The sequence below is a fragment of the Symphalangus syndactylus genome, chromosome 5, assembly GCF_028878055.3.
Source record: "Symphalangus syndactylus isolate Jambi chromosome 5, NHGRI_mSymSyn1-v2.1_pri, whole genome shotgun sequence".
NCBI lineage: Eukaryota > Metazoa > Chordata > Mammalia > Primates > Hylobatidae > Symphalangus > Symphalangus syndactylus.
In genome coordinates, this window is record NC_072427.2 from 124,419,272 (window position 1) to 124,440,793 (window position 21,522).

At 40.9% G+C, this 21,522-nt stretch overlaps 1 long non-coding RNA gene across 2 annotated transcripts in view; it reads left to right on the plus strand.

The window, feature by feature from the left end:
• LOC129482738 (uncharacterized) overlaps nt 1–21,522 on the plus strand; it is an 86,952-nt gene that overhangs the window by 1,503 nt on the left and 63,927 nt on the right. For both annotated transcript variants that reach the window (XR_008657801.2, XR_010121232.1), the window contains exon 2: nt 14,434–14,502. This is a non-coding gene — a long non-coding RNA (uncharacterized lncRNA). The remainder of the gene's footprint in view (nt 1–14,433; nt 14,503–21,522) is intronic.

Below are 21,522 nucleotides of genomic sequence, written 5' to 3' on the forward strand. Positions count from 1 at the left end.
ACAGGCATGCGCCACCACGCCTGGCTAATTTTGTATTTTTAGTAGAGATGGGGTTTCTCCATGTTGGTCGGGCTGGTCTCGAACTCCCGACCTCAAGTGATCCGCCCACCTCAGCCTCCCAAAGTGCTGGGATTACAGGCTTGAGCCACCGCACCCGGCCCTTCATGGTGTTTTCTTTATCAGACTGTAGTTATCCTATCAGTCATGCTGATTAATTCAATTACCTAAGTCTAGTGCCAATTTGAACCTTCTGAAAATGCAAGTCAGTACTTGAAAAGCACAGTTGTTTTTCCTATCTTTGCCATTTTAGGGATTTCTCTCTTCTTTTAACAAAGATATACATTGTTACTACTTTATGTCAGGTGTATTCTAAGTGCTTTAAAAAATATTAACTTGAGGCCGGGCGTGGTGGCTCACCTATAATCCCAGCACTTTGGGAGGCTGAGGTGGGCGGATCACCTGAGGTCAGGAGTTCAATACCAGCCTGACCAACATGGAGAAACCCTGTCTCTACTAAAACTACAAAATTAGCCGGATGTGATGGCACATTTCTGTAATCCCAGCTACTCGGGAGGCTGAGGCAGGAGAATCGCTTGAACTCGGGAGGCAGAAGTTGCAGTGAGCTGAGATTGGCCATTGCACTCCAGCCTGGGTAACAAGAGCAAAACTACGTCTCAAAAAAAAAAAAAAAAAAAAAAAATTGGCTGGGTGCAGTGGCTCACACCTGTAATCCCAGCACTTTGGGAGGTTAAGGTGGGAGGATTGCTTCAGTTCAGGAGTTCAAGACCAGCCTGGGCAACGTTGGCAGACCCCATCTCTACAAAACATACACAAAATTAGCCAGGCATGGTGGGTGGCAGGCAGCTACTCAGGAGGCAGAGGTGGGAGGATCACTTGAGCCCAGGAGTAGGGAGGCTGCAGTCATTATCATGCCACTGCATTCCAGTCTGGGCAACAGAGTGAGACCCTGTCTCAGAAAAACAAAACAAACAAAAAAACTCATTTAATCATGGCAACTACAGGAAACAAATTCTATTATCCCCATTTTACAGATGAGGATACCAAAGCACAGAGTGATTAAATAACTTACCCAAGATCACACAGATCACAACTAGAAGGAGGTTAAACCACAATTCAGATAGTCTGGCCTCAGAACCCTTGCGTTTAGCCACTGTGTGCTGTAGATTTATATGTGCCTTGTTGAGTCTGTGGTAACTCTTTTGCTGTTGTTGATGTTGAGACAAGGTCTTAACTCTGTCACCAAGGCTGGAGTACAGGTGGTCCTTCCACCCCAGCCTTCCAGATAGCTGGGACTACAGGCATGTGCAACCACACCTGGCTAATTTTTTGTACATTTTGTAGAGATGCGATTTCACCATGTTGCCCATGGCGGGTCTCTTGAACTCCTGGGCTCAAGCATTCCACCTGTCTTGGCCTGCCCAAGTGCTAGGATTACAGGCATCAGCCACTGTGCCTGGCCTTGTGGTAACTTAATACTAAACTTGCTACTGGCTGTGTTTCCAGGTCTGGGAGAGATGTTTGTAGTAAATAAGCCAAGCATTCTTAATTTCACAGTTTATCATACTATCCTTGAAACACTTTCTCCCATTTCACTGGCTGTCTCCTCCTCAGTCTCCTTGGCCCCTCTTCCCTTCTCAACCTGTTACTGCTCAAGATAAAAACCCTTGGAGTCTTACCTACCTCCTCTTTCTACCTTAGGCCTTCCCTTACCTAAAAATAGTCTCCTCCTAGGCAGCAGCTAATACTTTACCCTGTTGGATTTTTCTGCATAGTATATATTGCTATGTAAAATTACATGTATATTCACTTGACTTGTTAGCTGTATGTTTCCTCCACTATCATATAAGCTTCATGATGGATTTAAACCTATCTTAATTTGGGTTTCAGATGTTCCTTTTTAAAACCTTTTCCTACCTTCTGTGAAATTTACTAAATGCTTTTTATTTCACCTTTCCCCTCTAATTTAGATGTTTTACTCTTTAGTTTTATTATTTTAAATAAATTAAAACATACATGCTTAATTTATCGGTGTCTAAAATATAAAATTAATCAAAATGATTGTCTTTCTTCTGGATAACTCAAGGACCTTAGAATGCTTTAACACCATTAACCCTTCTTTTGACAAATATGCTATTACTGTCTAGTATATTAAATGTATCTTTTAATCTCAATAAGCATCATTATTGTACTACTTTTTATAGTCATTAAAAAAATGTTTACCTATGCTTTTATTACTTTCTTTGCTCCTCTTTCTCATCTCAGACCTCTGTCTGGATCACTGTCCTTCTGCCTAAACCTCCCATGGAGAGGCTCTCCAATAGAGAGATGAGCTGTCTTAGTTTTTTGTGAGTTTGAACAAAACTCTTGAACTCCTCCTCGGGGGAATATGTTCTTTGGCGATCATTGAGGAATGGAAGAACTGAAAAAATTAATGGAAAATTGTCATTTCCTATAACTGAAGGAATCTATATTTCAATTTAGAACATTCCATCATGGGCCAAAATACTCATTTATTGTGCCACAGTACACCCTTAATAGAAATATGTGTAAGCCAAAAAAAAGACAGAAGCCATACTTTGGGTTCTGGCACCAAAATTTGGAAGTGCTCCTTTGTTTCAAGCCCAGAGGTTTTTATACCATGGGATAAAGTGCCAGTCAGGTTTTGAATAGGTAAGTATGCCTATCTTTTGCAAAATGGCAGTTGCAATAGAGGAGGTAGGAAGAAGGGCCAGAATATAGGCAGATCAGTTTCAGTAAAAAGTACATTTGTATGTTGACAGTTCATTCTTTTAAAACTTTTGTCCAGGATACCATCAGGAAACTTCTTGGAATGTCTTATACTCCCCCGAGAGTATATATGGCTGAATGTGAAAACACTGAACTGGGGTATAATTTGTGAAACCCACAAAAATGTTCCTGTCAGGTTCTTGGGAAGAACACAGAGACCAGATAGATATATGTAGACTTTTGATTTCATAAGACCAACACAGAACTCTTAAGCATGTAAGTAGCTCAGTAGATTGACATTGAGTGGCAGTTAGATAAACAGTTAAGGAGCTAGCAGATAATCAACAAAACAAGCATTTATTTCTGCAAAACTACTTTGGACGAGCTCACAAATGACTGCCTCATTGGACTAAAGGCTCAAAGGGATCAGAATACTTAAGCCACAAACTCACAACTATAGTTCTCCCTAATACACTGAATACCCATTCTCTCTTAACAAACATAATCACCATGAAAAGCATAACTCTGAATTATGCCAGTGGCGTAGAAGCACCAGGAGACAAAAGTTCTGTAATTACAGTCCAGAGAAAGACTACTGTTATTTCATTTTAAAGCATCATTGAGTTTTAGGAAGTGAAATAAAAACAGGCCGGACGTGGTGGCTCATGCCTGTAATCCCAGCATTTTGGGAGGCCAAGACGGGCAGATCACTGGTCAGGTGTTTGAGACCAGCCTGGCCAACATGGTGAAACGCCATCTCTACTAAAGATACAAAAATTAGCCAGGTATGGTGGTGCATGCCTGCAATCCCAGCTACTTGGGAGACTGAGGCAGGAGAAACACTTGAATCAAGGTGGAGGTTGCAGTGAGCCAGCCTGGATCACACAATTGCCCTCCAGCCTGGGCGACAGAGCAAAACTCCATCTCAAAAAAAAAAAAAAGAAAAAGAGTAAGAATTATCTTTTATAAGCAGATGGCTTAAGTGCCAGGGTACACAGGAGAATCATCAAAAGAGCTAGAGTAAATGCACATATCCAAGCCCCATCACCACTGACTAATGCAGAATCTCCAGGGTGATTCTGTTGCCCAACCGTCGTTAAAGACCACTGCTTTAGGGGATTTATTTCTAGAGAATCTGGGGGGGTCAAGACATCCTGAAAAGAATAATGTCACATATAACCAATATTACTAGCTTTACCAAGTATACTATACTGTGGACCGTTTTAGTAAAGGCTCCATTACCTTAAATATAGGGGCAGAGCCAGGGTCTGTGTTCTTAGCAATGCTTCTGTGGTACAATTGTATTAAGAGTAATTGCATGGCTGGCCTGAAGGTAGTGAGTTATCTCAACCGATTGTTCACAGTCAGGAGTTTGATATGAAACTCCTTGTTCTACTTTCTCCCCTTCTCACTACTATGCTTGACTAGTCTTTAAAAAAAATTTTTTTAAAAAGAATAACTGCAGACCAGGCACCATTCAGAATATTTGCTTATTTCTTAGTTTTGCTGAGACTATTAAATAAACAAGTCCCTAACGAGGCCCCAATAGTTAAACAGGACTGCAAGTCTGAAACACTGTAGAATGTGAAGTGAAATTTTAATGTTAATTTTAGTGTAAGAAATATATTTGCTGGTTTTAATTGTTCAAGATTAGATAAGGGGAAAAGAGTAGGGGGAGGGGAATCATATGGACTAAACTGGAAAGCTCTTTGAAAACTAAGTCAGCTCTAAGCTCCCACTGTCTCCTCTGGCTTATATGATCTCTTCATATTGTGTCTTCCTCTCTCATCTTTGGAGGGCATCCAATTGGACTGGAAAAGTAAACATATAATGCAGACCATCTTTATACCTGGTTCAGACATTAATTGTTTGGCTCCATTTGGCTAGAGTAGCAGAACCGGTTTCACTCCAGCACACGGACTACTTTCATAGTAGTGGTAAAGCAGTGTAACAGGCAAACATTGAGATTTTGTAAGCTGCCCAGTGTATTTCGATTGTTAAATATGTTTGGTGATGAAAACCCTGGAAACTTCTATTGACCAATCAGTCTGCCCAAGGAATCTTTTCAGTTGATCTTCAGTAATATTCATTAGCCTTTCAGCCTGATCTTTGGCTCATAAATTTCAAGGTATGATGATGGAAGCTCAAGCAATGTTCCTATCTGTAATTATATTAAACCAAACAAGGTAAATATGGACTCAATGTCGGAAACAAGTAATGTCTGGAAACCTACATTATAACTAAGGGGCACTAAGTTGCAATTATTGCATCAGAGATTTGGGAACTAGGAACATTTTAACCCATTTTGTGAAAGCTCAGGAATGAAGATATTCTTCCTTTGAAATACTTAGACATGTCTTAGTTACCTTGGGCTGCCATAACTAAATACCATAGACTAAGTTAAACAACAGAAATTAATTTTCACACAGTTCTGGAGGCTCCAAGGTCAGGGTGCCATCATCATGGTGTTCTGCTAAGGGCTCTCTTGTGGCTTGCAGAAGGCCACTTTCTCTCTGTGTACTCATATGGTCTTTCCTTGGATTAAGACCCCACCCTTATGACTTAATTTAAACTTGATTACCTCCCCAAGGCCCCATCTCAAATACCATCACACCAGCGGTTAGGACTTTAACATTAAATTTGGGAGGGCGGGCACATTCAGTCCATAACAGGAATCAAGATATTTTTCCTGTAAAATGCTCTCGCAAAATTAATGTGTATCCTTGATCACATGCCTTCGTTATTTCTTAATGTAACACACATTTCTTTGCAGTATTTTCATTTGGGAATACATTTCAGATCACCAAACATATTTCTGTATCATGGGGCTTCTTTAAAGGGCTTGAAAACTTTTCAGGAGAGCAACAAATACCCTTCTCCCCCATATTTTTGACTCAGGAGAGGTGAGGAGGGTAGCAGGGGAAAGCTAGGATCCTTAGTCAGATTTCTTGGCCATATTCTTTCTTTCTGCTGTTTCCTGTCTTTTCTTGTTGTTTAGAGACCTTCTCTTCTTTATAAACTTCTTCGATCTCACCCTCCCATATTCTGAGCAATAAAGGGTAAGTAAAGAAAAAACCCTGGATTACCAAGAAGGGCATTTCAAAAGTATTATCCTGACTGGGTGTGGTGGCTCATGCCTGTAATTCCAACATTTTGGGAGGTCAAGGCGAGAGAATTGCTTGAGCTTGGGAGTTCGAGACCAGCCTGGGCAACACAGTGAGACCTTGTCTCCACGCACACAAAAAACTAACAAATTAGCTGGACGTGATGGCACGCGCTTGTAGCCTCAGCTACTTTGGAGGCTGAAGTGGACGGATTGCTTGAGCTTGGCAATTCGAGACTGCCGTGAGCAGTGATCGCACCACCTGCACTCCAGCCTGGGCCGCAGAGTGAGACTCTGCCTCAAAAACAAAAGTATTATCCCTTTTACTTTTAATCAATACGTTAATGCAAATTATTCATGAAATGCTACATGAAATGTGGCCAAGACAATCTGATGAGTTGGCAAATTCTTTTGGAATAACGATGTGATTGCCTCCGTGCATTCATTGTATTCACGTATTGCTAATGGAAGTTTTACACTGACAAAAGTTTGGGACATATTCTTTGGTAATAATGGCTTAAATAGTTAAAGTAGTGTCTGTATTGCAGGACTTCTCAGAGTCTTTAATGACCATTGTGAATTTCCAATCTGGGGCTATGTGCTCTGTAAGCATTTCCCGAACACATGTGGCCATAGAACCATTTTTTGTAAAGGATGTGTTAGTAGTCTTTTGCTGGTAAGTAATAGAAACTAACCTGAGCTAACCTTATCAACAAATAATGTTTATTTGGAAGAACAATGGGTGTATTGTTCAATCTGTTGAATTGAACTACCAAGCCCCAGGAAGAACAGGAAGCTATTGGAAACCTTGCGATTAAATGTTGTAACATTTCACCTTGATCTTTGTTTCCAGTCAAATTTGACATCCAGTTTTACTTTTTCTTTCCATTTTTGCTTTTGATCTACATTATGATCCTTTCAGTTGTTACAAACCTTCATTAAAGCATGTTGCATACAAAGTTAGTGGTGTTTTAGGCTAAGAAGGGATAAAGCAGAGAATGGGAGTATTCTCTCCAAGGATCACACCTCCTCTGATTTTAACCTGATGATGACGACATTGTGTTAAAGGAAATCTTAGAATCCCCCCAGTAATCAACAGAAGTGATCAGAGGCCCCATCTGAGTCGGGGTTTGGAGACTTACAGGGACTAAACAGGAGTGGTTCTGAGAAGAAACTAGGCAACAATGTAGAACTAGACCTTAAAAGAAATTGACTGTCAAATAAGCTGGAGGAAAGTGACTCATGAGATAGGAGAGGCATTCGCTTGGCATACACAGTGACTCCCTGTAGCTCTGTGAGTTGTACATCCCTAATCTGAAAATCCAAAATGCTCCAAAATCTTAAACTTTTTGAGCACCAAATGACACCACAAGTGGAAAATTCCTCACCTGACCTCATGCAATTGGTTGCAATCAAGACTTAGACACAAAACACACTGTTTATTCACCATTCCCAAGGGGTTACAGTGCACAGTAACTTTTCAATCAAAACACAGAATTGTAGGTGGAAACTGAGAGCCTGTCATTGTTTGTGATTGCTGTTGTTTAATGGATGATACAGGTGTTCTGGTGGTGCTATTGTGTCACTTAGTTACCCTGAACACATTTTTTCACCATATTAGTGGTATGTCTATTTTTTACTAAGTACTTATATGTGAATAAGTATAAGAAAATGATTGCTTATTGGTTGCATATCAATTCAAAGTCAGGAATGATGGTGATGCCAAACAACAGGTGACTGTCCATATGGGTGGCTGAGATAGTGATACCTTTGCTTTCTGATGGTTCAATGTACATTAACTTCATATATGCACAAACCTTGCTTCATACACAAAATTATTTAATATACTGTATAAAATTACCTTCGGGCTATGTGTATAAGATGTATATGAAACATAGGTGAGGAGTTTTACCTTTAGACATGAGTCTCATCCCCAACATAACTCATTATGTATATGCAAATATTCCAGAATCTGAAAAAATTCAAAATCTGAAACACTTTTGGTCTCAAGCATTTCAGTTAAGGGATACTTAACCTGTAAATGCTCCCTGGAGTAGAAGAGGTAGACTTTACTTGGCAGGGAGGGAATAGGGAAGTTGGGTTGGTTTCTTGGTATAAAAAGGTTTGGAGGTGAATAGAAAGGCTTTCTCTGGGCCGGGTGTGGTAGCTCATGAGACCATCCTGGCTAACACAGTGAAACCCTATCTCTACCAAAACTACAAAAAATTAGCTGGGCGTGGTGGCGTGCGCCTGTAGTCCCAGCTGCTGGGGAGGCTGAGGCAGGAGAATGGCGTGAACCCGGGAGGCGGAGCTTGCAACGAGCCCAGATCGCGCCACTGCACTCCACACTCCAGCCTGGGCGACAGAGCGAGACTCCGTCTCAAAAAAAAAAAAAAAAAAAGTCTTTCTCTGAGGTGAGAGAAGACCGAATGATTTTAAGCTTCAGTATTTGCACCCTTCAGGGTGTGGGTATCAATAGGAACATAACTATTTGTAGGTATTGTGAGTAAATTGTTGTGATTGATGTGAAAGATTACTTTTGGGGACTAAAGGAGTTCATAGACTAGAGGAATAGAGTAGGGTGAGATTGTGCAGGCCTTAAAAATTGAGCCGAGAAGTTTATATTTAATGCTATAGGTCAAATACTTGTAAAGCAATGGAACCCATTCTTTCAGCCTAATTTTATTCTGAAGTACACAGTGTAGAACAGTTAGAGCAGAACTTTTGCTATTAAAATAGGTGCATGGTGAGCCTCCCATCTTTCCCCCTTGGCAGGCCCAAAGAGGACACCACAGATCTTCTGATGTTCAGAGGTGCTTAGTTTGAAAAATTGCCATTTGTAGGCTCTTGGACAGGGGAGTAGAATGAGTAGAGTAATATTTGAGAAGAGTTTAGTGGAATGAGATTTTCTAAGATGACCTGGAGACTAAGAAGCTGGAGGCTTGGGAGACTGGAAATTTTCTATTGTGCTAATCCAAGCTTGAGGTGATGAAGACTACACAGTCCAAATTTCCTGTGGCTGCTGTAACAAATTACCACAGCCTTGATGGCTTAAACAATACAAACTTCTTACCTTGCAGTTCTTTAGGTCAGAAGTCCAACATGGGTATCACTGGACTAAAATTAAGATGTTGGGAAGGCTGCCCTCCCTTCTAGAGGCTCTGAGGGAGATCCATTTTCTTGCTTTTCCCAGCTGCTGGGCTGCCTGCATTCCATGCTTTGTGACCTCCTTCTTCCATCTTCCTCGCCAACGCAGCAGGTTGCATTCTTCTCGTGCTGCCACTGCCACCTCTCTGGTTCTATGTCCACAGCTGAGAAAGTTTCTTCTGTTTCAAGACTCATGTGATTAGAGTGGCACCACCCAGATTATCCAGGATAATCTCCCCATCTCAAGGTTGGTGACCTTAATCACATCTGCAAAGTCACCTTTGCCATGTAAGGTAATAATATTCATAGTTCTGGGGATCTGAGTGTGGACATCTTTGAAGGCCATTTTTCTGTCTACCACAAGACCTAAAACAGATATTTTAAACAATAAATAGGACTTCCCCTTTAGCGGAATTGATGGCTCAGTAAGTCAATTTGATATGGAAATAGGGTAGAATAGGTGGAAGAAGATATTGAGATGAATTATTGGTGATTTGGGTAATTTTACCCCTTTTTAATCATTGTAAGACTTGTGAAGGTCTCTGTATGCCTGCTTGCTGCCTTTAGAGAAACAGCCCTGTAGTCATGAAAGCAGTAATCTGAGTGTCTTGGGAGAGCTTTCAGATCTGGTATCAATAAGCCTTTCAAATGCAGGCCTGATCTGAGTGTCCCCAGGGATGGACTTACTTTCCCACCTTCCCCAAGAACACTAGTGCCTCTCTTGTTGGCTCCCAGTTGCTAGGGTGGCAGAGAGGGCATTTTCCTCCCTCTTCTCTCCTTCCCCTTTACAAACCCCATCTCAATCAGTCTGATTTCCCAGATGGAGCAAATGGGGCCAGGGAACAAGATATGATGAATGATTGCCAAAGCGCAGTAGAAGATGGCTTTGGGATTGCACTGGAATTGGTAAATGGAGATCCTGGTGTCCACTGGGTAGGTGATTTGGGTGCTGGTGAAGGTTGTGGCAATCATTCTGAGCAGAATATGCCTGTGAGAGCCTTTCTCTACTATTGGGGGTAATTCCAGGAGAAAGGATGCCTAGTTAAGACACTACCTTATATGATTTTGATCTCTTTATTTCTCAGTCTCATTGGTTGCACCTGATTTCCTCCATGACATTATACAACGATTGTATAATTTTTTCTACTGGTAGCACATGATTTTTCCAAATTAAAAAAAAAGAAAAAGGTTATACTTTTCATCTATGCCTGTGTAAACAAACCCAGTAATTACTATAACTCAAATTGCTGCTGAAACTCTCCATATTTTAATGTGCACACTGTTGCACTTGTTACTAAACGTCTGCATATATACTGGGAAGCTAATCCTGAATTAGGAAACTGAAAAACTGATTAAAATAAAATTGGGCCAAGTCCATGATTTTTATATTCATAAGATTCAAATTTTCTGTGAGGAAATGTGCAATATGAATTGAATTATCTTCCAGAGTAATAACAACAGCAACAAAAAGGAAACTTAAGCAATGGCAAAATATGGGTATCTGTGCAGGGAGATGTATGAATTCCGCTTGTGGTTTTGGGTGATTATGATTCCGTATTCTGCCCCGGTGAAACAACCTTTACTTAATAGACTGCACAAACTCAATTCTCTTTAGTCCAAAGTGGGTATTATCCAGTTCTCCTATAGAAATGTTTTCTCAAATTTTAGAATTTTACCAAAATAATTTTTCCACTGAACTTTGAAGACAGCATTATTAATCTTCATAAGTGTTTTAATCACTTTCTTTCCTGATTGCCTTTAGGACAAAAGAGCAGTTGTAAATGTTCAAAAAAAAAAAAGTCAGGAAGGTGAGAGTTCATTATTTCTGTGCCTATAGGCATAGGCTAGGTGAAACTGAGTATTAAGGAAATCATGTAGAAAATTCAAGCCTCTGCATTTTCTTTTAGTAAATTGTAATAATTGGACTATCCCTAACACACCTTTCTTTGTTCCCTCCAGGCCCACCCACTCTCTGTCCCTTTACACCTTGTTCTCTGCCCAGGTGATGCTGACCTGTATGGGCATCACCAACAAGCTCCTTTGTCTTCTGGCTTCCATTTGGGTTAGGACAATGGAGAGCCCCAGCAGGAGACCAGAGGGAGAAGGGCGGGTAAGGTCAGGTGGGCGTTATACCTGTACTGAACACCACTGCTCTTGTCAAGTTGCCCTGTCTTCCAAGCTCTAGAAATGATGTTCTCCCCTTTTCTCTTCTGACCTGGCGAAGGGAAGAGCATCGCATTATTCCCAGCTTGTAGGTACTGGACTCTCCCTTGTGGTTTTGGGTTTCCATCTCTTGCCCACATCTTTATGAATAGTCCCTTCAGTAAACCCTCCTCAAGTTATCCTAATTTGACTGTGTTCTCTGTTTCCTACTGTGATCCACACAAAGACAGAATCTGGTTCATCCAGCCCTACTAATTCTGTATCTAAACAAATCTAAATTATTCTCGCATTCTGAGGCCACCATCATCTCTTACCGGGACTGGTTTTTTGTTTTGTTTTGTTTTGTTTTTGTTTTTATTTTGAGATAGAGGTCTTGTTCTGTCACCAGGCTGGAGTGCAGTGGTGCAATCTTGGCTTACTGCAACCTCCGCCTCCCAGGTTCAAGCCATTCTCTTGCTTCAGCATCCCAAGTAGCTAGGACTACAGGCACGCAACACCACACCCGGCTAATTTTTGTATTTTTAGTAGAGACGAGGTTTCGCCATGTAGTCCAGGATGGTTTCTATCTCCTGTCCTCGTGATCTGCCCGCCTCAGCCTCCCAAAGTGCTGGGATTACAGGCGTGAGCCACCACACCTGGCTACCGGGACTATTAACTAACTTCCTTGCTTTCACCCTTTATGGCTTAAAATCTTCTAAAGGTTTCCCATCACACATATAATAAATCCCCAATTCCCTGTCATGGCCCAAGGCCCTGCATGATCAGACTGTTATTGTTCAACTTTCTCTTGAGTCACACTCATTTCCTAGGTTCCAGAACATCTCAAGTCCTCTCTTGCCTGGGGGCTTTTGCCCATGGTGTTCATTCTGCCTGGTCTGTTCTACTCTCTATTCTTCACATGGGTAGCACCATCAAAGACAAAAACCGAATAAGTAAGGAGATTGATTTTATTTTGGCTATTGCAATAGGGAAAACACCCCAGATTTGAAGATTAATGTATTTATTTTCTATTACTGCTGTAAAAAATCATCACAAAATTGTGACTTAAAACAATAGAAATTGATTCTCTTACAGTTCTGGAGGCTAGAATTTAAAAATCAAGGTGTCTCTGGTGCCATATTGCCTCTGGAGAGATGCAGATTCTCTAAGGGAGAATCTGTTTTCTTGCTTTTTCCCATGTCTAGAGCTGCATTCCTTGGCTCATGGCCCCTTAATCTTCAAAACCGGCAGTGTAGCATCTTTTATCTGACCCTGCTTCTCTCTGCTTCCATCACATGATTTTCTGCTTATAGTCGAATGTCCCTCAGCTTCCCCCTTACAAAGATACTTGTGCTTATGCACGTGGTGCTTAATACCTAGGTAATGGGTGGATTGGTGCAGTAAACCACCATGGCAAGTGTTTACTTATGTAACAAACCTGCACATCCTGTACATGTATCCCAGAATTTAAAATAAAATAAAGTAAAATAAAATTTAAATTAAAAAAAAAACCTGTGCTTATATTTAGGACCTAGCCAGATAATCCAGGATGATTGCCTCATCTCAAGATTCTTAATCACATTTGCAAAAGCCCTTTTTCCGTATAAGGTAAAATTCACAGATTTCAGGGATTAGGACCTGGATATCTTTAGGGGCCATTATTCAGCTTACTACAGTGTATCTAGCAGGATAGTTTTGTTTTAGATTTTTTTTTTTGTCTGTTTGTGTTTTTGAGACAGAGTCTTGCTCTGCCGCCCAGGCTGGAGTGCAGTGGTGTGATCTCAGCTCACTGTAACCTCCGCCTCCTGAGTTCAAGCAATTCTCCTGCCTCAGCCCCCTGAGTAGCTAGGATTATAGGCACCTGCCACCATACCCGGCTGATTTTCTTGTATTTTTAGTAGAGGCTGGTTTCACCATGTTGGCCAGGATGGTCTCAAACTCCTGACCTCAAGTGATCTGCCCACCTTGGCCTCCCAAAGTGCTGGGATTACAGATATGAGCCCCCACACCTGGCCTTGTCTTAGATTTTTATAGGGAAGAGTAGACAAGTTATAGGTGGAGTAAATTTAAAGTTGGGATTGTTTATTTCTGTGTCTAGTTAGTTTCATGAGGACAAACCTAATCTCAGCTAATTATCCGTGAGACAAAGAGTAAAGTTAGAAGGTGTCTGTCTGATCTTATTTGCAGGCTCAGTTTAAAGGGGAAAAGTCTGGGTTTGACCTTTTCACAGGTAAACAAAGGAATCATCTACAGTCTTGTAGGAATCATGAGAAAGAGTTGGCAGTGTCTTGTCTAAGTCATATAGGGAATGGTGGTTCATTTCAGTTAGCCATTTCTAGAACACAGAAAGTTGGGGAGACTTCTTAACGATTGCTGTGTTCCAGGAGCACAGGGCTCCGGTAAAGTTCAACATTGTCAGCACCTTCTGATCCTTATGTGTTTTTCATAGACACCCTCACTGAGTACACTAATAAAGTACTACTATTTCCATTATTCTCTGTCATACTGATACAGAACACCTGGGCTCCTGGCTAAACCACCCCCACCCCCCACCCTTAAGCCTGGAACCACTGCCCTAAGTGAAAATAGCTGACCCTGTTTTTCTGCCCAAATGTTACTTTTTTGGCCTGCCACGCCCCTATCCTGTTGACATAAAAAGACTTCAACTACCAGCGCAACACAAGCAGCGGAGCGGTGGGGGTACAAGCTGCTGAGCATCAAGACTATGGATAGATGTGGCTAACTTCAGTCAGTGTGGCTTCATGGAAAGATCACCTTCTTCCCACACCCATCCCCTTTCCAATTCCTTATCCTGCTGAGAGGCACTTATATTGCCTAGTAAAATCCTCTGCATACACCAACCACCCTTCTATTCGTTCTTGTGGCCTGATTCTTCCTGGATGCCCGTGTGCGTGCGGAGAGGGCAGGGGCTTGGATGCTGCTACAGGGCCTGCACAGAGTGTGCTTCTGCCAGAGAGGAGTAATGGGCCAGTTCCAGCGTTCGTCTTCGGTTGCTGCACTCACTTGCTCGCAGTCACCCTCTTGGGAGGAGTGGCCGACAGTGGGCTGAGTGAAAGGAGCCTCTCCAGTTCCCGCCCACAAAGGGCGTCAAGGTCAACAGTTATCCTGTCTCAATACCTTCTCTTTATTTCCTTCACAGTATTTTTCACAATTTGTAATTATTATGTGTAACTTGTTTTCTTGTCTGTCTAAACCTTTAACTTTTTGAGGGCAGGGAATGTGGATGCCAATATCTTAAGAGCTCAGAACAGTGTATCTTTGTGTCTTTACAGCCTGACACATTTTTGTTAAATCAATTGACAAAAGAACTGACACCAGATGGCCAATCAACTCAAGAGAAAGTAAGTATAGTAGTGAACTAAATAAGGATAAAAATAACAGTGATTGAAAAAAGAGAGGCTGGAAAGGGTGGCTCACGCCTGTAATCCCAGCAGTTTGGGAGGCCGAGGTGGGCGGATCACAAGGTCAGGAGATTGAGACCGTCCTGACCAACATGGTGAAACCCTCTCTCTACTAAAAATAAAAAAATTAGCTTGGCGTGGTGGCGTGTGCCTGTAATCCCAGCTACTCTGGAGGTTGAGGCAGGAGAATCGTTTGAACGGGAGTGGGAGGTTGCAGCGAGCCAAGATTGCACCATTGCACTCCAGCCTGGGCAACAGGGTGAGACTCCGTCTCAAAAAAAAAAAAAAAAAAAAAAAAAGAGAGTGAGGCTGGGTGCAGTGGCTCATGCCTGTAATCTTAGCACTTTGGGAGGCCAAGATGGGCAGATAACTTGAGATTAGTTCAAGACCAGCCTGGCCAACATGGTGAAACTCCATCTCTGCTAAAAATACAAAAATTAGCTGGGCATAGTGGCGCATGCCTGTAATCCCAGTAATCCCAGCTACTTGGAAGGCTGATGCATGAGAATCGCTTGAACCCAAGAGGCGGAAGTTGCAGTGGGTTGAGACACGCCACTGCACTCCAGCCTGGGTGACAGAGTGAGACCCCATCTCAAAAAAAAAAAAAAAAAAAGAGAGTCAGAAATCCCAGGCAGCAGGATGAGCATATTCAGAGCCCTGGAGAGTACAGAGTTTGTGGTGTGTTGGGGCATAGCTGGTGTGGAAGGGCCCTGAGCAGGGCAGAATGTGGCTTCATAGTGAGTCAGAGACCAGACCACAAAGGAGTTTCATACTTGCCATGTCCCCTCAGTGCCCTGTATTAATTCATCCTTCCAACAAGTATCTGTTGAATGTGTTCCATGTGCCAGGCACTGGTCTAGACTTTGAGGATATAGCAGGGAACAGAACAGACAAAATAAGTCTGACAACAGATAGAAGATGTGATTCAAATGAATAGTGCCGAGAGTTAAGGAGAAAAGTAAAGCAGGGAGGGAGGTATGGGATTTAGACTTCTGATTTCAGAGAGGGAAGCCAGGGAAGACCTCAGTGAGAACATGCTATTTGCTGAGTGTGGGGCTGGGGGCTGGGGGTTGTTTTACCTAACTTGATGGAAGTGATATCTTGGGGAAGGGCATTCCAGGCAGAGGACACAGCAGGCACTAAGGTCCCAGGGTACAAACTCACCTGTAAGAAGGCCAGTGTGGTCTGAACAGTGACAGAGGAGGGCATACAGTTGTAGGAGTTGAAGTAACAGAAATAGGTGGATGGGGTGCAGGGGTAGGGCCTTGTAAGCTCTTGTAAGGACAGTGGCTTTTCCATGGACTGAAATGGGAAGCCATTAGAAGATTCTGGTAACAGGAATGACAATCTCTAGTTTACTTAGCAGGATTGCTTGGGTTGCTGTGAGGCAGAGGAGGAGTAAGGCCTGATGTGGAAAGACCCTTGAGAAGGCTCCTGCAGTGATCCAGGTGAGAAATGGTCCATTGGCAACATGGGTCAGAGAGACAGAAGTGGAGATGGTGATGAGTAGATTCTGAAGCCAATTTGCTGATAAATCAGATGTGTGTGTGAGAGTCAAAGTGACTCCAAGATTCATGGCAAGGATAGCATTGTCATGTATGGAGATGAAGGAAGAGTGTTAAAGAGTACCTTTGGGAAGGAAGAGTAAGAGCTCAGTTTTGGACACATTAAGTCAAAAGTGCACAAGTAATACTTTTTCTTTTAGTAGAATTCATTTTGTAAATGTATCTTTGAGCATTAGGAAATCATAGTATGGTGACCTGTTTCCGATGTGCATGTTGTGTTAGCAGCTGGAGTTGTTTAATTTTTTTTTTTGTATTTGTTTTTGTTTTTTGTTTTTTGAGACAGAGTCTTGCTCTGTCTGTCCAGGCTAGAGTGCAGTGGCGCAATTACCTACGGCAACCTCCGCCTCTAGGGCTCAAGCGATCCTTCCCACCTCAGCCTCCCAAGTAGCTGGGACTACAGGTATATATCACCACACCTGACTAATGTTTGTTATTATTATTATTATTTTTTTTTGTAGAGACAGGGTTTCACTGTGTTGCCCAGACTGTTCTCGAACTCCTGAGCTCAAGCTATCCTCCTGCCTCGCCTTCCCAAAGTGCTGGGATTACAGATGTGAGCCACCGTGCTCAGCCTAACATCTTTTAATACCTGTTATTTCTTACTCCTCTGAACTTCTCACTTTGCCTGAGAATAATTTTACCACCTCTTTGTTGGGCAGAAGTACAATAGGAACATCAGAAAGTGCAAATACATAATAACAGAGAAGTCAGTCTCTTTTTCTTCATCTCTTGGGCATCCAAAAGAGCAGATGATCCAGATTTGGAGGTCTGGGAAAGCAATGCTGTGTGAGAACGGGGGGTTGCATGACAACAGAGGATTGGGCTTGAGCCCCCAGGGTCTGCAGCCAAGTCTCACAGTTTGGCAGTTACTCATGCCTTTCTCTCAAAAGTCAACTGCTGAGTTTTGCCCCAAACTACCCTCTGCTGCAATATATCTTCCAGGCTGAGGAGGAAATTAGTCTTCTTGTCCCAGTTGTCATTGCTTGTTACCTTCTCTGAAGCAATGACATTCATGACCGGGTTCTTGGCCTCAACCTCTGAGAAGTTCTCCTTTCTGCATTCCTCATCTTAAATTACTTAACCTGAAAATATACTGTTTAAATCTTACACTAGAGCTCCATATACTCTACTTAACTGCAGAAAGAGTCAGTCTATGTAAATTAATTTTCTGGATAACTGAAGCTTAGCCATCTTTTGATGCCAGCCGTGTGGACGAGAATTTTTCTGAGGGTGAATTGCAATGCAGGTACCCTTGCTTTCTTAACCAGGATACATGGAACAAAATTGAGCTTTTCTGCCATTAGTCTGTCCTCTTACAAAGTAATGATGTCCTCAGGCTCTACTGGGGTATGTAGAATCTGTGTCTCTCACATTTTTGACCTCAGATTGCTGCAATTTTGTGCCTTATATTTCCTTTGTTAAAAGTTTTTGATGTTTTGCTGCATTATCCCTGGTGTCACTTATGGCTAGTTACTGCTCATTTAACATTTTGTTGACTGGAAAACAATGTAACTAGAATTGTGTGCTAATGTTCTGTATGGAAACACCATTTTAGTACTTGAGGATCTCTGAGGTCTTTTTCAGGTTTAATTTATTTTTATGGTTCTAGATATCCCTCCAAATGAATATGATCTATTGTGCATACACAGAGAGTGGAACTTTTTGGGGGACACTTCATGGACCATTTTTAACTTATGTAACTCCCAGCTTGGCTCTTAGTAGCTGATATATATGATCTCTAGAAATGTGAGATAGCAATGTTGAAGGCAGGATTCTAAGATGGCCTGTGTGTCCTCCTCTTGGGTCTGGGAGGGACCTGTGAGTATGGTGGGGTGCCTCTCTAATTATTAGCTTACTTTATAAGAAAGAGATGGAAATTTTTGCAGATATAATTAAAATCCTTAATCTGTTGACTTTAAGTTCAATCTGTTTTTTTTTTTTTTTTTGAGATGGAGACTTGCTCCCGTTGGGCAGGCTGGAGTGCAGTAGAGCAATCTTGGCTCACTGCAACCTCTGCCTCCCACGTTCAAGCAATTCTCTTGCCTCAGCCTACTGAGTAGCTGGGATTACAGGCACGGGCCACCATGCCCAGCTGATTTTTATATTTTTAGTAGAGATGGGGTTTTACCATGTTGGCCAGGCTGATCTCTAACTCCTGACCTCAGGTGATCCACCAGCCTCTGCCTCCCAAAGTGCTAGTATTACAGGTGTGAGCCACCATGCCCTGCCTTTAAGTTCAATCATATGGGAGATTGACTAAAGTGGGCCTGACTTAATCAGGTAAGCCCTTTAACAGAGGGTCTAGAGTTTAAAGATTTCTCCCTGGTGGCCTTAAAGACGCAAGCTGTCATGAGTTCTATAGCAGCAAGAAAATTAATACAGCTGCCAGCCACTTGAGCTTGGAAGAGGATCCTGAACCTCAGAGGAGACTGTAGCCCTAGCTAAAACCTTGATTTCAGTATAGTAAGATCCTGAGCAGAGAACCCAGTTAAGATATGTCTGGCCAGCCATAGGGCTCACACCTGTAATCCCAGCACTGTGGGAGGCCGAGGCAGGAAGATCGTTTGAGGCCAGGAGTTCTAGACCAGCCTGGGCAACATGGCAAGACCTTGTCTCCACAAAAAATAAATAAAATAAAATAAAATAAAAGATATGCCTGTACTCTCAACCCATAGAAACTGTGAAATAATGAATGGGTACTGCTTTAAACCACGGAGTTTGTGATAATTTATTATGCAGCAGCAGAAAATTAATACACATCCCACTTGGGTTTTGTGTTTAAAAGGATGAAAGAACATGCATAGATTCACACAATTCAGTCACATTATAATAATTACCCTATCCTACTATGGGTAATATCAATTCTGAGTTTTACTTGGCCCAGAAAATAAAACTCAGAACCTATTAAGATTATACTTCGCTGAGTATGGTGGCTGCTGCCTGTAATCCCAGCATTTGGGGAGGCTGAGGTGGGAAGATTGCTTAAATGTGGGAGTTTGTGACCTGCCTGGGCAACAAAGTGAGACCCCATCTATACAAAAAGGAATAATAAAAAAAAAAAAAATAGTTCAGCATGGTGGCTTGCACCTGTAGTCCCAGCCACCTCGGAGGCTGAGGTGGGAGGATCACTTGAGCCCAGGAGTTCAGAGGCTTCAGTGAGCTATGATTGAGCCACTGCACTCCAGCCTGGGCAACAGAGACTCCGTCTCCAGACAAAACAAAACAAAACAAAACACAGCACAAGATTATACTTGTCTATTCTTGAGTTTCAGAAAGTAAAATATGCAATATGAACCTACCAACCTAAATAATGTCTGCAGGGCTATAGTAGTAAATCTGATGCAATATTTCTCTATCACTTTCTCCACCCAAGAAAGAGGCATATATATATTTTAAAAGATCTCATGTTTAAAAAAAAAAAACTAAAAACCTAAGCTTATCAGTAGGTATGTGATGGGGTCAACTTTTTCTTTTTACAGTGACATTTTAGTTGCTCACTTATTTTACAAATAAGCACAATACAATAATGATGGTATAATATCTTATATTTTTGAGTATTAGAAATTTATTATATATGACCTTCACAATATATGTCAGATCAAACATGAGTTAATAATTACAGTCTGACAGACAAGTAGCTTATTTATGGATTTAATTATTTAAATATTAGTTTTGAATAGTTATTATTGTATATAGTAAAAATGAAATCTCTTACTTGTCCTTCATTCAGTTTTCTTCTCCAGAGTCAACCCTAATTGGTTTCTTATGCATTCTTCTAGAGGTACACTATGTACTTACAAATAAATATTCAAAAAATATCAATAAGTAAATGGTAACTAATGCTCACTAAATTGGATTAATTAAATTAACTGATTTCCTAGCAATAAGATGTATCTGTATTCCTAGAATACCATATTCCTGATTATAGTGGAATATTGTTTGAATACATTGGTAAAATTGAGTTGCTAGTATTCTATTTTGGATTTTCTTATGTTTATTCATACAAGAAATTGACTTTTATCCTATTTTTGTGGTCTGTCATATTTTAGTATCAAGTTTATGCTAGTTTTGCAAAATAACTGAGAAAGGGAAAGACAATGTTTTATCTTGTTCTGTTCAGCAATGGCTTAAATAGAATGGTAATTCTATTTTCTTTGAAAGTTTAAAAGAAGTTGCCTAGAAAAAATCCTTTGGGTTGAAACCTTTTTTGAGCTAAATCTTTGACAATCTTCATGTTTTATCCTGAGGTATTAGATTTTATCTGGTATTCTATTTCCTTTTGAGTTAATTTGAGTAGTTTATATTTTACTACAAATAGATATGTTTATTGTAATTAAAAATTTGCCATACTAGAGTTTTAAAGGACATTCTTTTCCAAAGTTGAACCCGAAGTCCCTTGCTCATTTGTAAATGTGTATACTTATATTTTATCTATTCTTCTAAAACTAAAAAGAAGTTTTTTTATTTGATGTTATTCCTTTTTTTTTTTAGCAACAGCAACAAACAACAGTTGAGTTTGTCATTTGAACTGTTACTGTCTTTATTGAAAATAATAATGCCTATGCTTAAGTATTTACCATAAAGTGCTGAGCCCAGTACTGTGCTCATCTGTTGACCCACATTATCTCATCTGTTTGCAACAACCCTAAGAGGTGCATTCTTTTCTAGAGAATGGGGAAAGTGAGATTCAGCTCCCAGCTCTGTCTCCTAGGCTTGAGCTCTTCATCTTACTATGCTGCTTTTTCTGTCAATTTCTTTTTCATGCTTTCCTTTGATTACTTTGTGCTGTTTTTAATTCTTGAGTTTAATGTTAACTTCCATTTTTCTTATTTATTAATAAAGCCATTTATGGCTACATATTTACCTCCAACTCTTGCTTTTTTATCATATGTTTTGCTATGTGGAATTCTCCATGTCATTTTTACCAAAGAGTCTAAAGCTGCATTTTCTACTTCTTTTTGACCTGAGTTATTTAGGAGAATTTTCTTTTTCCAGTAAGTGAGGTTTTTTATATTGTTGTTTATATGTTTGTAATGTCAGTTTTATTGTGTTGTGATAAAAGTGTTATATTTACTATTTCTACATTTTGGAATTTACTGAGTTTTTATTTGCTATTAACATAGAATTTGTTTTCATAAATATTCAATAGATTTTTAAAAATTGATGTATTTTCTGTGGGTGAGCACTATTGTACCTATTCAATTTTTTTTTAATGTTGTTTGAATTCTTCCTATACTTGATTTGTCAAAGATTGTCATAAGGGTGAACTGTTTCCTAAGAAAATTGACTTTCTGGCCGGGTACAGTGGCTCACGCCTGTAATCCCAGCACTTTGGGAGGCCGAGGCGGGTGAATCATCTGACCTCAGGAGTTCAAGAACAGCCTGGACAACATGG